General features: G+C 36.9%; 1 protein-coding gene across 3 annotated transcripts in view; it reads right to left on the bottom strand.

Annotated features, from left to right (window-relative positions):
• The window catches only part of LOC135220590 (uncharacterized), a 483,303-nt gene that overhangs the window by 141,958 nt on the left and 326,263 nt on the right, over positions 1–15,082 (bottom strand). The gene's annotated exons all lie outside the window — the stretch shown is intronic.

Below are 15,082 nucleotides of genomic sequence, written 5' to 3'. Positions count from 1 at the left end.
ACAAAATATTAAATACTCAGTGAGAATCTTAAATAAATACCTGTTCTAAATTACTTTTGTTTTTGTCCATATCAATTTTAGTATAATATGCTGTAGATGGGGGGTGGCTCTAATTTCGAAACACCCTATATATAATATATATTATATATAATATTATTATATATATATATATATATATATTAATATATATATAAATCTATATATATATATATATATATATATAATATATATATCATATGTAATTAATAATATATATATTAATATATATATGCACACTTACAGAGAGTGAGAAAGAGAGAGAGAATGGTGAACGTCGTTTATCTGTAATGCATTAAAACGGTAAACACAGAGTGAAGATGCTTGAGTGGCGTATTTGCACAGAGGCTGTTTCACTGTCCGGTTAACCTCTTCTTATATTATCCTTGCTGGAGACATCAGTCATAAATGCTGAAACTTCGCAGGTCGGAACAAACGAAGGAGATCGCAGGTGCTACATCTCTCTGGATGTACAGAATGATGCCCAGAATATGAGAGATAACACTAAACTAGGTACGAATGGAGCATAGTCGTCTCATTCATTAAATGCTTGATGACTGGGGATCACCTGCCATTCTACGAAGTTTATTTGGGCCTTTTGACTGTGAAGGAGCTGCTGGTCGAACGCCCCTGTTTGGGAACAACATAAACCGATATCTTGGTCAGGCTCGTAGTGACCCTGCCACTGGGATTTTGAGGTACTTATCAGAAGCAGGTGTTCGGCTATTTTTATTTATTTATTTATTTTTAGGAAGCTATTTCGACGCCCACATCCGACGTCACGATTAAACGACCTTAAATGAATCCATCAAAATTCACAATTATGACTAGACGCTAAGTCTTCATTTGACCTCTCACGATAAAATATTTTAAAATACACCGAAAAAAAGGGGAAAAATCACGGTATACTCATCACAGCAACATAATTGGTTTTGTAATAAAGGTTTCCTCCTCCTGTAGTAATATCGTTCGTTGCTATGCTACACGAACAATAATTTTTTTTTTCTTTTCTTTTTTACACCAATTCGCGCGGCAACGTATCACCCACTAGATAGAATTCCCGTGAACTCAAACTTTCTGCATTTTCCCTACAGTCGGTTGTGCTGACACAGGAGAAAACAAGGTCTTCTTTTGCTCATCCGGACCATCATTGTTTTCAGTTGTTTGTCGGAGTTGGCAGGAGAATGAATATTTCATGGCCACAAATAATAACTGGTAACCGTTAGGAGATATATATATGTATGTATGTGTATATATATAATATATATATTATATATATATATATATATATATATCATATATATATATATATACATACAAACACACACATATATATATTTATATATATATTAATTATTATTATTTTTCTTTAGTTTTCCGTCGCATTAATATTACGAGTATTTCGTTGTCTGAAGTTCATACATAAACGTATATAAATAAATAAGCATATATATTAAGCGAGCGATTCGCACTATTATTAATATAACCTTTCCAAAAGGAAAAATAATTTAATATGAAAACTGGACACTTACATTCCAACTGTATCTGCTAAGACACTCTTAAAACCCCCAACCTTTTCTGCAAACTATATCAAAGAAAAGAGAACCAAATTCTTCTTCACAAGATATCTATCGTCTCTGGTTTTCCCTCACGATTCAAAATCCATATGCGATTAATCCCTAGTTTCAGACGAGTGTCGTTCACCAATCTGATGAACAAATGACAAAATATAAGGCACCAATGAATTCATTAATGAGACATGAACACTTTTACGTCATTCATACTGCGTTGTGTATTTTCCTTTTCTCAATGTAAGAATCGGCGACCTCCCATCTGACTGCGCGTATGAGTAATTATGCGCAAACATGTCATAAAAACAAGTATTTGTGCATGTTTACATAATCATAGTTGCATCATAATGTGGGCTTTATATTCAAAAGCAAATCCACTCTGTTCCACTCAACATTTTTGTATTTGTAAAACGATGAGACCGTTCCATTCCAGCCACTGCATTTACACGAGGACTCGCAATCATTTCACTGATAACATATGCAGCGTCCACGTGAAATGCTGAAAACGATGACACACCTATTATTCAACTTTCAAATATAATCAACAATGGGAGTAAATTAAGATCAAACATTAGAAAAAATTGTAATGTTTAACTCAATTTTCCATGTCTTTACTATTTTCTTTTTCCAGCAAATAATACGGCAATATCCAGGCTCTGTGGGTTATATATCGACTGCATGGAATGCATTTAGTACAATATAATCAATTTTACGTAATGCGGTATACTACTGAGACATTCATACATCCATACATAAATCTTGACGAACCATTACCGCTAGTACGGTGAGTAGTTGCTCCGTTTCCATAATAAGGAATTGTTCTATGTCCTTCCCTTGATGGGGAGCAGCTCCAAAGAAAACACAATGCGGTAGCTCTCTCTTCCTGAATGTTAAAGCTCCTCTATTATAATAACTTTACAACTGCACCTGTCTAGTATTCCAGTATGTTGCAAACATAACACTGAGGCAGCCAAACCGTGCCCGTGGGGTTTGGTGTCCTACCAGATGGCCGATGCGTAAGTCTACAGACGTTTATAGTGCCAGATATATACATTGACGGTACCGAGGGGTTAAAGATTTTGATGTTACAGATATAACAAGAAAAACAAATGAATTCAACAGGTACCCATCTAATTTCCCTTAGATATGCAAAGATAAATGAGGCATAAAAAGTAGGTATAAGAAACGATAAATGTTATGGAAGTTCTCCGCTCAAGGAGGTCAAGCTTGATTCAGAGTAAAAGCTACCCATGGTAATAAGCCTTGGTTTGTCTGGTTCACATTTTACAAATATCGGAAAAAACTACTTACAGAAGGTCACCAGTTACACATTTACCAATTTATAACCAAAGCTCCCTTTGCCAAATGGAAAACATAATATAACATGAAATCCCCCTGTCCTGGAAATGTCCAGGTCTTTTCACCAAATAATCTCCAATAATATCAGAATCCGCTCTTTCGCCTTTTCTTGACGGTAATTGGTCAGTGAAGCTTTGACTTGCTGCCTCAATCTTACTGGAAACCAGTTAACGAATCCAATACCAACTGAGGGTTAAAACATGCAATTTTCACGTTCTCCTTTTCTCCCTTCACTTTGATGTCAGCCTTTGGTCGGCTATCCTCAAGAGACTTCTTTCTTTTCATTTTCTTTCAGGAGTGAAAGGGGGGTGAGGGGGGTGAGGGACACGAACCCGGAAAGAGCAAAGAATGCAATTCAAAAGGATAGCTAGAAGACTCAGAGGCCAAGTCAGGCTTCAAAGGAAAAATGAACACTGCCGAATTAGAAATGCCCATCCTCCACTCTCTAAAAGGGATAAAATAGACGATTGAATCTTCCCCCTTTAAAAATTATGGGGTCGTAAGAAAACAACTATATCACGTGAAAAGTCTGTTTCTAAGGGTTGCTAAATTTTCTACGACTGGGGTCTAACCTCAAGTTACTAAACAAGAAAGGCAGTCACCATCCGTCTGATGATCTACATAGAACAAAAAGACAGCTTTGAATGAGAGAGAGAGAGAGAGAGAGAGAGAGAGAGAGAGAGAGAGAGAGAGAGAGAGAGAGAGAGAGATCGGGCTATTAAATCCCTCTATTTCTCCCAGGCACGAGTAAAGCAAGAAAAAGGAGAGGAAGGGAAGACAGTTGGGGATTCACTATACACATGGTTCTTATAGGAGGAAGATCATAACAAGCAATAAACACGCGCACGAAGAGAATTCCAAAACCTTGCATACAGGGACCAGACATTATAACAGATCCGCACAAACCCATCAATACTGACTGCAAGACAGTATAGAGGGGAAGAGGTGGCCTGACGGATAAAGAGCTTCCCCAAAGAGTTCAAGAGATCAGTGACCCAAGATGAGGGACAGAGGAGGAAACTTGCAACGGAGTTTTTGAAAGAGTATCAAAAGAAGAAGCAAGGACAGTGTCTTTGATCAAGACAATTGCTGATGACTCCGAGCTACCAAAGAGGTAGACAAATGCTGAAGTAACCCATGAAAGGAGGCAAGACACCAAACGGAAGAAGGAGGCAGGCGTAAAGACTTATAAGATTATTCACAGGGGATAAAGAAACGCACTTACAAAACCTAAACAACACAACAAATACCTTTTACAAGAAATGATGCAATTTAAATCATGGGTTTGTGGTTGTGATGATTTATGTAAGGTCGTTCAATGGATCCATTGTTTCGATGGGCCTGCAGGCGATCTTTCAGTGCTGTGGAAGTGTGACTGACGTACCTTGTTTCGGAGGACTGACACATCCTCCCTGGGCAGCCCGAACCATAACAAGGAAGACATTACCAACGTCGTTTGCCGCTTTGCCTGCCCAGAAAGGATGTGCCAGTCCTCTGAAAAAACGTAAGTTGGTCACACTTCCACCACACTGAAAAGACGCCCACAGCGTTTTGGTCATCTAGAACGTTGCAGAGGCCATACAATCTGCGCCACCTTTAGCAAGAGGCACGAAAACAAGTTGTCTTAGTAAAGTGTCCCAACTGTTCTGAACCTAATCGTACGTGGTTTAAACCATACAGTGCCATATGATCCCGCATTGCACAGTTGAAAGGAAATTCAATTCCACCAAGACAAGACTCCAATATTAGCACCGGCACCTGAACCAACGACACCCCACAAGCGGCCCCCCCCCCCCCCAACCCCCCAAACTCCCCCGGGGGTATAAGCAACCAAAGAAGTGGTGGAAGCAGCATCGGTTTCGTGTCGCGAGAAAGAGACTCAAACTGGGCAGCCAACACCCACAACCATTCTTTCTCAACCAACTCCCATCCCCGAACCTCAAGCCTCAACCCCTCCTTCTCAACCTACTCTCAACCCAAACGTCATACCTCAAGATTGCCCTCACGACCGGCAAAACATCAGCCAACTTATCAGCGACAGTCTGGCTTTTAAAACCCTTTCCCTGTTTGGCAGTCTAACGTCTAACGACCGAAACCTTCAATTATCGCTCTATCTTCCACTTATGCTGTTACCCCTGTTCGCTATTGCAAAAAATAAAACTATTATACTCTTACATTCTACAGTCCTCCTTAGAGGGACAAAACATAGCGCCAATAAACACTCTGACAATGACACTCGAGCCACGGACAACGTTGAATCTAGCTACCGTAAGATCACGTTCTACGAGTTTCTACCGGCTGCATGTCGATGAACCAACTGGTATGTCTTCCGATGATAAGATAATTGTGGACGATGGACTTGTGAGTGAGGATTTAGCATTGTCGAGTAGTGAGTCTGGTCATACGATGGAGCCTTTTAGGAAGAAGAAGAAGAAGAAAAAGAGGAAAACAAGGAAAGTCCACAAGGAGTCGAAGCACAAGGAACTTCAGCAATTATTTGTGAGGAAAGCAATGCTATTGGTTTGGCTAACAAGAGGAAAAGGGTGAGTGAAAGAGAACTTGTATTGCAAAATAACGACGTCTCTTTCGATAAGGATAATGATCAGGTGAGCTTTAATAATGTCACGGAAAGGAAGCGATTGTATTTACCACGTTCACTTGAGATTAATTACAATAACAAACTGCAGTGGACATTTAATCTATATAGAAGTCACCTTGAGTTTGAAGCATTGCCCAGGGGAGGAAAATATAGAGAATTTGTTCCTGTTAAAGGTGAAAAGGCTGTGAAGTGTTTAAACTACTGGCTTTGACGTCACCGATTCGGCTAACGTCAATGTCGTTTTGATTTCGTGCCTGTCCACTGGACGGTGGTTCGATCCCATGAAGGGACGAAATTATTATCAACTAAAAATTCCCCTTCTGTACATATATGAAAATATATAAATTCCGAGGTAGAGCGAATTAGATATTAAAGGACATTTGCAGCTCGTACGATTTATATGAATCACGGTGAAGTGATAATTATTCATATATATATATATATAATATAATATAATAATATATATATCTATATATATATAATATATATACTATATAAATATTTGATGGCTTTGTAAATGGTAATAAAACTGGATGTGGTGAGATTGTTCGTAAATATTATGAAAGTTATGTTGGTGTGGATGAAATGATGTCATCTACAGTAGCAGTGACATGCTATACATGAGGGACTCAAAATGGTTGTTAATAAAGTAAAGGATATATCTGTATTTGTTGATTCCCAGAGTGCTTTGTTAGCCTTAAATAGCAAAACACCAGCTAGTAGCTAGGTGGTTGCTCTCTGTAAAGGGTTGGTTTGTCGGTTTTTTTTTAGGAGAAAGGAATAATTGTAAAGTTCTTTTGGGTTCCATCTCATATTGATATTTTATTTTAGGCTATAAAGATTTTGGAAGAGGGCAGCGTCAGTATGAGGATTGTTTGTTTGTTGCTGAAAATACTAATGTTACATATGGCTGGCAAGGTCCTTTCGAAAGTTGACACTTCCGTTATGAGAATGAGGTTGGGGTAGAGTTAATTATTGTTGGCAATATATTGATGGTGATGGTATACCCTGTAGATTGTGTGGTGAAGCATACTCACATACTTTGCATCATTAAATGTTAGAATGTGATCAACTTAGGGAATTTAGAAATTCCCTAAGTTTCTCATCCCTCTTTTTATTCTATTAAGGCTCACAGAGGTTTCTATGCCAATGTAAGGCTTTCGTGTGGCCTCCTTGGCCAGACTGCAGGCAACTTCATTTAATAAAATACCAATACGAGATGTAACCCAAAAGAACTTTAGTTATTCCTTTCTCCTAAAGGAGACCGACAAACCAACCCTTTACAGAGAGCAACCACCTCGCTACTAGTTGGTGTTTTGCTATTCAAGGCTAACAAAGCACTCTGGGAATCAACAAACACAGACATATCCTTTATTTTATTACCAACCATTTTGAGTCCCTCATGTATAGCACGTAACGCTGCTACCGTAGATAACATAATTTCACCCACACTAACACCACTTTCATAATATTCACGAACAATCTCACCACATCCAGTTTTGTGTTAAATAATAATTACACATAAAGAATTTTTAACAAGTTCCCAAGTTTTTACTGGAGTAGATAAAGGAGCATAATAATAATATTTTTTTTTGTTAGGGATGCCTTAGCATGCTACATAATACATCCCATTTGATGTATCTATATGTCAATAAACATTCTTGAATTTGAATTTGAATACTCTGACAATACAATGTTCTCCTCGAGAGACAAACGAAACCACACGTCTTCCCTTCATCTTAGGTGAAATAACCGCTTCTCTACTACTAAATCATTTTCCTTTCCCCTCCATCGATCCTTAAAGATCGAGGCGATGTCCTTTTCTTTCAAGTAAGTTAAATGCGTGTTTCAATCTCCGTAGACTTTTCAGTCTTCCGATTGTTCACTTTCCGATAAATTTTCCTTTTTCCTTAAGGTCCATCAACAACTATCCAGATATTCATACTGTCACTCTTTCTCTCTTATTGATGGTAGTATTTACCTAAGGGTTTAAAAGGGTTTGTTACCCCACCTGTTGCACTTTTCATTTCATGACTATATTTTCACTTATACCATTATATTTTACTCATTTATTCACGACTATTGTTCACTCCTAATATCCACTTGATACTTACGAGCTACTCCAAGAGCTCGTGCTGGCAAAAAGCCAGGTCAATAATAAATATAACAACAATATGCATAAATAATACCTTTTGAAGAAGTCACGACGAGTAAGGGAACAGCTGAGGTGTGGTGTTCCCAGCAAAGATGATATAGAGTGCACAAAGATACTCAAATTAGCCATACAAGACGTACCACGGCTCCAGTCACGACAACTAGCGGCTGTAGTTTAGAAATGAAAAAGCATGATGTCATACATCCCAAGCAATGGGAACACTGTTTTCCACGTCATTGACGAATAGCGTCACTGGTTTACAAACTGTGCTCGGAAGGGATATTTTGGCTGCGGCTTATGTAGCCAAACTTTTATTTTTGTGGAACAGTTTTTGAATTTACTAAAGCATACCAGCTAAAAATTATTATCATTTTAAAATTAAAAAAAAAAAACGACTGTATTGTTTGTGTAGTGTTTAAGCCCCTTAAATAATTCACAAATAGTTTCATCACAATGTTTTCGGACGATTTAGGCATAGTGTCACAGCACATTTACAAATTCAACAATTCCAAGTGGAAATACTTTCTGCTTTGCTAATTGGATAGCAAGAGGACCTCAACCAAATACGAATATCCATTTTCATCGCTTTCCTGCCAAAAGTGCAAGGTAGGTCATGGCTAGAGCCAAACATATGTGTATTATATTACAGCACAGTTGCTGTTACTTATTGTTACGGCATTTATGGCACAATTTATTATAAGATATATATTGGTATAAACTGGGTTTAATGACACAGGCCTATACTCGGTTTTTTTTCCATCTGTCCACCCGCCTGTGGTGTTTTTTTATGGTGACACTGCTTCCCGGGCTTTGGATTAGTTACATTCAGCTTACATTCAACGATCATAATAATATCATATTTCGAATATTAACAGTGTAATTCGCATGCAGTAAATTATTAAAACACTTTTCAGTTGCAATTGTACCCCCAGACATCCTTTTATTTACCTAAAACTTACACATAGCGTAACTATCTTAAGCCTGGGACGCAGTGTTACCATACGCAAACACCACAGGCGGATGGACAGATGGAAACAGAGTATAATTCACCTATTCTATACAACATTAGGCTTGAATTTGTGCAATGTGCGCTAAAGTTAAGAAAAGGCCTACATAATAATCAACTTATATTAGCCACGTCTGCTGAGTAGTGTGTGAGTAGTATATAAAGTATTATCGTTAAAAAAGGTAAATTATATTAGTTGATGTAGTTAAATTAATATTACTTATTGATCCCACGAAATGCAATGTAACAAACCACGGCTTTCACATGTGGTATCATGTGCCAATCGCGTGATTTTTTTTAATAATTTCACCTAAATGAAAATAAATGTATAATCATATTAAGATAGTAAACCGGTTAGTATATGGCTTAACTTATATGATATAAAATTTTTGTGTTGAAACTTGAATTCCACACAGGCCGGACTTGTTCCGCTACACCTTCAAGCATCTGAACAAATAAATATTATAAAGTGTGCTCAAGACACTTCGATTCAAATTGCATGTGCATCCAGCATCATCACGCCTCAAAAATTCTGCTGTGCCAAACATACTTGGTAAGTATCGGAGAGCAAAGAAGTGTCTACAATTATAAATAAAATACAATTTAAAATGTTGTTATAACTAATTGTTTATCATTATTTTTTCTTAATTTGTGGTTTCATGCATTAATTTAAGAGGCGAAATATACCTAAATGTGTAGGCATGTTTTCAGAAATATGGGATCTCGAATGTTAAGCTATATATTATTATTTCATTCATTATCATAATGTTATTTTCATTATCATATTATATTTAATTATCATAATTCAGCGCACTCCACCGCCAATGACATGATCGTGCCTCAAAGCACAGGTAATTTATTTACTTACTGCCTGAGTAAATGTATATTGTTTAAGTGCCAGAACCTTGTAATGTATTGCTGTGACTTGTAACTAGATTGTTGTTAATTTTATTGTGCAAAACTTCCTTTCATATAGTTTGTTTGTTTTGCCTGACATGTGCAAATATCACAGTCAAGGAAAGGGGCGCACCAGCTGCAGGGAAGGCCCGGACTACCATCTGCCATCCACCAAAACCTGCTTGTAATGCACACTCCACCCCCACAGACATGATCAGGCCTCAAATTTGGCACAGGTAATTTAATGAGTGCATTTATCCAATGGATATGGAACATGCATATGTGCGTCACTTTTTTTAAAAGTAAATAATGATATTAATATCTGGTCACATGGGGTTACCTTGTCGGTAAAAGGTATTTTTTAGATTTCCAAGACAAATTCTATATGAATATGGGGCTTCAAGCCAATGCATTCGATGGTGAAGCTATCTTAAAGTATTAATTTTTGTTAATATTGATACGTATTCTTCTTTACAAAATTAGATATACAAAAACACTAACTAATAAATAGTTTTTTGTGTTTTAATTCCACAGTAATAATTTGGTGCATATTGTTTATAGTGGTGTATATTGTTATAGTATTTTTTTTCAGAATTAATAATTCTGAAAAGCAAGGTGTGAATCTCATGCTCCAGCATCACAAGCCCTGGAATTTATGATTAGAAGCCTTAAAGACTAAGTATTCTCAAAGAATGGAATCAAAGAACAAATCCTCCGAGATTTAGTATGAGAGCGTTTATCTAAACTTGAAGATGTTGCCATTTTGGTGAAAGTAATGGTAGAGCTTCTATCATAATAACAATAAAATTTGGTGTTTGCATGATGCACCCCATTTGTTGAAATCTGTCAGAAATAACATTGTTAACTAAAATATCAAATCTGTTGACAGACTGTACAAATGGTCTCACATTCAACAACTGTATGGAAAAGACAGCATGTTCTCCATTAAACTTGTACCGAAGCTAAGAAAAGGTCACACGAAACTCACCCCATTCTCAAAAATGAGAGTAAATTTGGCAGCACAAACATTCAGTAGGTCTGTTGCAATGAGCCTTAATGTGTTGGCCACTCTGGATAAAATCCCCAATGTTGCCAATGATAATGCAGATTTTTGTAAAAATGGATACCCTATTTGGCATATTTAACTCAGTGTCTTTGAAACACAAGAAAAAATGGAGAAGAGGCTTCTGTGGCTTCCATAGGCAATTACCATTCTCGAATAAAAAGTCAGCTTGGATAAAGAGTTGGGAATTTATGAGGAAAAAACAAACAAACAAACTAACTATACTACCTAGAAAACTGGATACTAACTATAAATAGTTTACTTGGTCTCTGGCAAGATTTACAATCAAATTATAATTTCAAATTTCTCCTTACCAGCAGGTTAAGTCAGGATAGCTTGGAACTTTTCTCTTCTGTGGTCCGTCGCAACATGGGAGATTATAAGGATAATTCCAATTCAAAGCAGTTTAGTGAGGCATTCCTTGATGCAATGTGTGATGGGATGATCAAAGTAAATAAAGGATCAAACTGCATTGAAGATCTGGAGAATGTTTTGTGAGGAACAAAGGCTGCAATGGAAGCTAATGAAAAAAGAAAATCTAACTGAAGACATAAAGGAAACAGAGGATTTGGATGTTCCACAAGAAATAGCATTAGCTAGTAATGTTGTGAAAGAAAACATCCCAAACTACATAGGTGGATTTATTGTGCAAATAATAAAATGAAAATTGTGCAGCATATAAATCTTCTGTTTGGAACTCGTCACCAGAACTCCCCCACACCAACTTGATGACTTTCTTTAAGGCACAAAGTAACCAAGAGTCTTTTGGGAGTTTATATGTACCATAAAAATGTTTTCTAAGCTCTCAAACACAGGGTAAATGTTATGGATTCAACCTTTGAACTTGTCTATAACATGCCAAAAATCATGTTAAGATTGAAAACATAAATGAACAATACTTTGGCCCATGCAAATATCAAATTTCCATATTGTCACACTGTCCTTGAACAATACTTTGGACCAGGTAAGCATTAAATTTCCAGATTGTCACAATGTCCTTGACATAATATTACATGTTTTTTTTTAATTCGGATATAGAGGGCCATCACGAACTTGAATATGCAAATAACAACTAGTGAAACTAGTCAAAGGACAAGAAAATAGAAAAAAAGTGGCACACAAGTAATTATGTTTTGGTTTTATTTCCTTTAGTTTTTTCTAAAGCAATTTACTCATATATAATGTATGAGGTAGTAACACTAATCGTGTTTTATGTTCTCTATTGACAAGAATTTGGTAATATGTCAAGTATTAAACGTTGAAATAATTTTATATTGTGTTTAATCCTATGTAATGTATGATTTTGTGACGTTAATAGTTGGTCAGTTTTCTACGAACTGGATCATTTCACTTCATGTGTCATGTATGAAGTAATAACATTTAAGGTAGTTTTGTTTCAAATTATTTTTTATAATAAACCTAATATACAGGTAATATATATTACATACTGTAATATATAATGCAAATTGTATATTATGCATCAAAGCTACTGTATGCAGTATACACTGAACAATACATTAAATAATATAAAAGTATAATTCTAATGTATACATGTATACACACACACACACACACACACACACACACCATATATATAGATATATATATATATACATATATATACACACATACACACATATATAATATATATATATATATATATATATGTGTGTGTGTGTGTGTGTGTGTGTGTGTAAATATATTACAGCAAAATGATGAACGAAATTCGTCGGACATATTGGCCCATGAGGCACGTGAGAGAGCTGAGAATGCCACGAAATTCAATACATACGTATCGTATCCGGATTAAATCACTCCCTGATCGTACATATGGTTTATTCTCTAAACCAGTATGTCCCAGAATATCGTTCACATGCCCGCGTCTGATGTCTTATAATCTGAAGGTAGAGACAGGTAAATGGAGCAGAATTCCAACCTATGCAAGGACTTGCGAGTGTGATAATAGCAGTATACAATCAGAAAGTCATATACTTAACACTTGTCCGTTATCTGACGACTTCCGGACAAGATATAATAGGTTGGATTTTGCAAATGTGACCAATTTGATAGATGTGGAGCCAGATATAGTTGTTGATTTGTGTAGGTATATTCATCATGTACTGGGATTATATTTCTATTATTTCCACTTTATTATGAAAATTTGAATAATATGCACATTTCTATCTTTTTTGATACAAGCGCAAATATAGACCAACAAAAGGAAATATTTTGCGACGACGCGATGTTTACATTTGTGACTCAAGTCCTGACTTTTCATGTGACGCCACTGCCTATCCTTGAGGACAGCATTAGATTACAACGGCTTGGTGGCTTTCTTGGTACGCATGGTATTAAGGAAAAAAATAGAGTTGAATATTATAGGTTCCCAGTAAACGGAACAATAAATTAATCTGTTTTTTAGCCCTTAATCAGATCTGGAAGAACGTGAAAGATTCAGAAAAATTGCTAAACTCATAAGAGGATGATCGTCAACGATCCAAAAGCCATAGAATTCAACAACCCCTACATACAAGAAAACTTTGGCATGGTCACATAGGCTAGAATCCCGACAATACACAGTTTAAATATTGACAAGAGCTAACGGAATTAACATTTTAAACAAAGGAAAGAAATTCTTGAAGATTATATTTTGACAATACCTCGTGGGATCTTACATTTTCTTATATTGTCTTGGGCAAATCTTCTGCGAATTTCTGAGAAACTTAAGATTGAAGGCCTATTTTACTTACAGAACAATACAACCACATGACTCAGATTCCCCGCACAATGTAGAGAGAGAGAGAGAGAGAGAAGAGAGAGAGAGAGAGAGAGAGAGAGAGAGAGAGAGAGAGAGAGAGAGAATCTTTATTTGAAGATTTCTATATCTAGTTCTCCCAGATCTCATTACCTTCAACGCTGCGTCATATCATGACCACATTCAAAAACTTTTCTACAAATTTTTAATTTCTAGTTTTGAAACACCATGACTTCCGTACATAAAACGCTCTTTCATTTGCTGTTTTAATCAAAACATGAAATATCAAGAATTGTCATTAGTCACTCGCAAAACACATTTTTAATCCATCACATGATACTGCCAACTCTACAAATGTCATATATTAACGTAACATCATACATTCCATTCCACAGACAATTTTCGTAAACTTAACAATCACTTCACTAATGTGCCCCAGACGGAAAGAGTATATATTATTATAAAATAAAACTCTAGACATGAAGGAAGCAAGGGCATAAGAGAGACAAAACACAAGTAATATTATTAAATAATAATCTTTCCTAGTACTAATAACTACTACTACTATCAATGTTAATTACGACAATGTAAGAAATCCTCAATACTTTGTAGCAAAGGGAATAAGTAAGGGTCAAAGTCCACAGCTTATTCATTTATTCAGATAATAAACACACAGGTCAATAACTCTTGCGAGCGGAAATGTAGTACCTGACATCAGGCAGGTAGAAACAAAGTTAAACACGATTGTGTTGGTAGATGGAAATATACATATGAATCCATAAATAATACAGGACTGCCGTTAAAATACGTATGGCTGAATACTGAATGCGTTTGATGATGATGATACATTCAACATGACAATAATAATAATATGTACGAAAGATGCGTGACAGATGTTGTGTTTCTTTCGTCCACGAGTTGAGGTTTGTTGTTGTGGGATTACTGGCCAGTGCGATGAAGGTGTGTGGGATCCAAGTGTGGACCCTGCAGGACTCCCACCCTTGAAGAGGCCTATGGCTGTAGGTCAGTGTCTGCTGGCTTCAAACGAATGAGGGAAACTCACATTGTTCTGCCGTCTACTGTCATCTGGTACATCTCGTGTTGTCTATGGATGACACGATAGTTTTTGGATATTGGATGGTGATGTTGGGGTCGTTTGATCTTGAAAGACATCTGCTGTTAGTGCATTAGCATCTGGCAGTGACTAGAGCTTTTAATGACCAGTGTAGCCTCTCAGGGATGCCGTTAGCTTTTGAGATGTAGGCTGCTGTATGTGTGATTTTTGTCCCCAAGCTGTCTGCGAGGGCATTTCACAGGGCAGACATGAAGTTGATACCCCTGTTGCTTCTGATGATCTGCAGGACTCCGTGTCTGCTGACCTCTCAATAAGGGCTTTCATGCAGCTTTCCACTGTCTGCTGCATCAGTATTGCTTCAGGCCACCTGGCATTTCAGTCTACGATGGTAAACAGGTATCTCAAGGGGTAGGGATCCCACTATGTCGACATGAAAGTAGGAGAGTTGGCGTGTCTTGTGATCTTCAAGTTTTTTATGTCCTTCATCCCCCACCAGATGTACAGCACTGCTATGATTCAGGTGGTTGACTGGCCTGATGGGTGAGACAGACTGTGGGTGAGTGTGA

This window comes from Macrobrachium nipponense, chromosome 2, assembly GCF_015104395.2.
Source record: "Macrobrachium nipponense isolate FS-2020 chromosome 2, ASM1510439v2, whole genome shotgun sequence".
NCBI classification, from domain to species: domain Eukaryota; kingdom Metazoa; phylum Arthropoda; class Malacostraca; order Decapoda; family Palaemonidae; genus Macrobrachium; species Macrobrachium nipponense.
The sequence above is the reverse complement of the archived record's forward strand: the minus strand, read 5'-3'. Positions and strand labels throughout refer to the sequence as shown.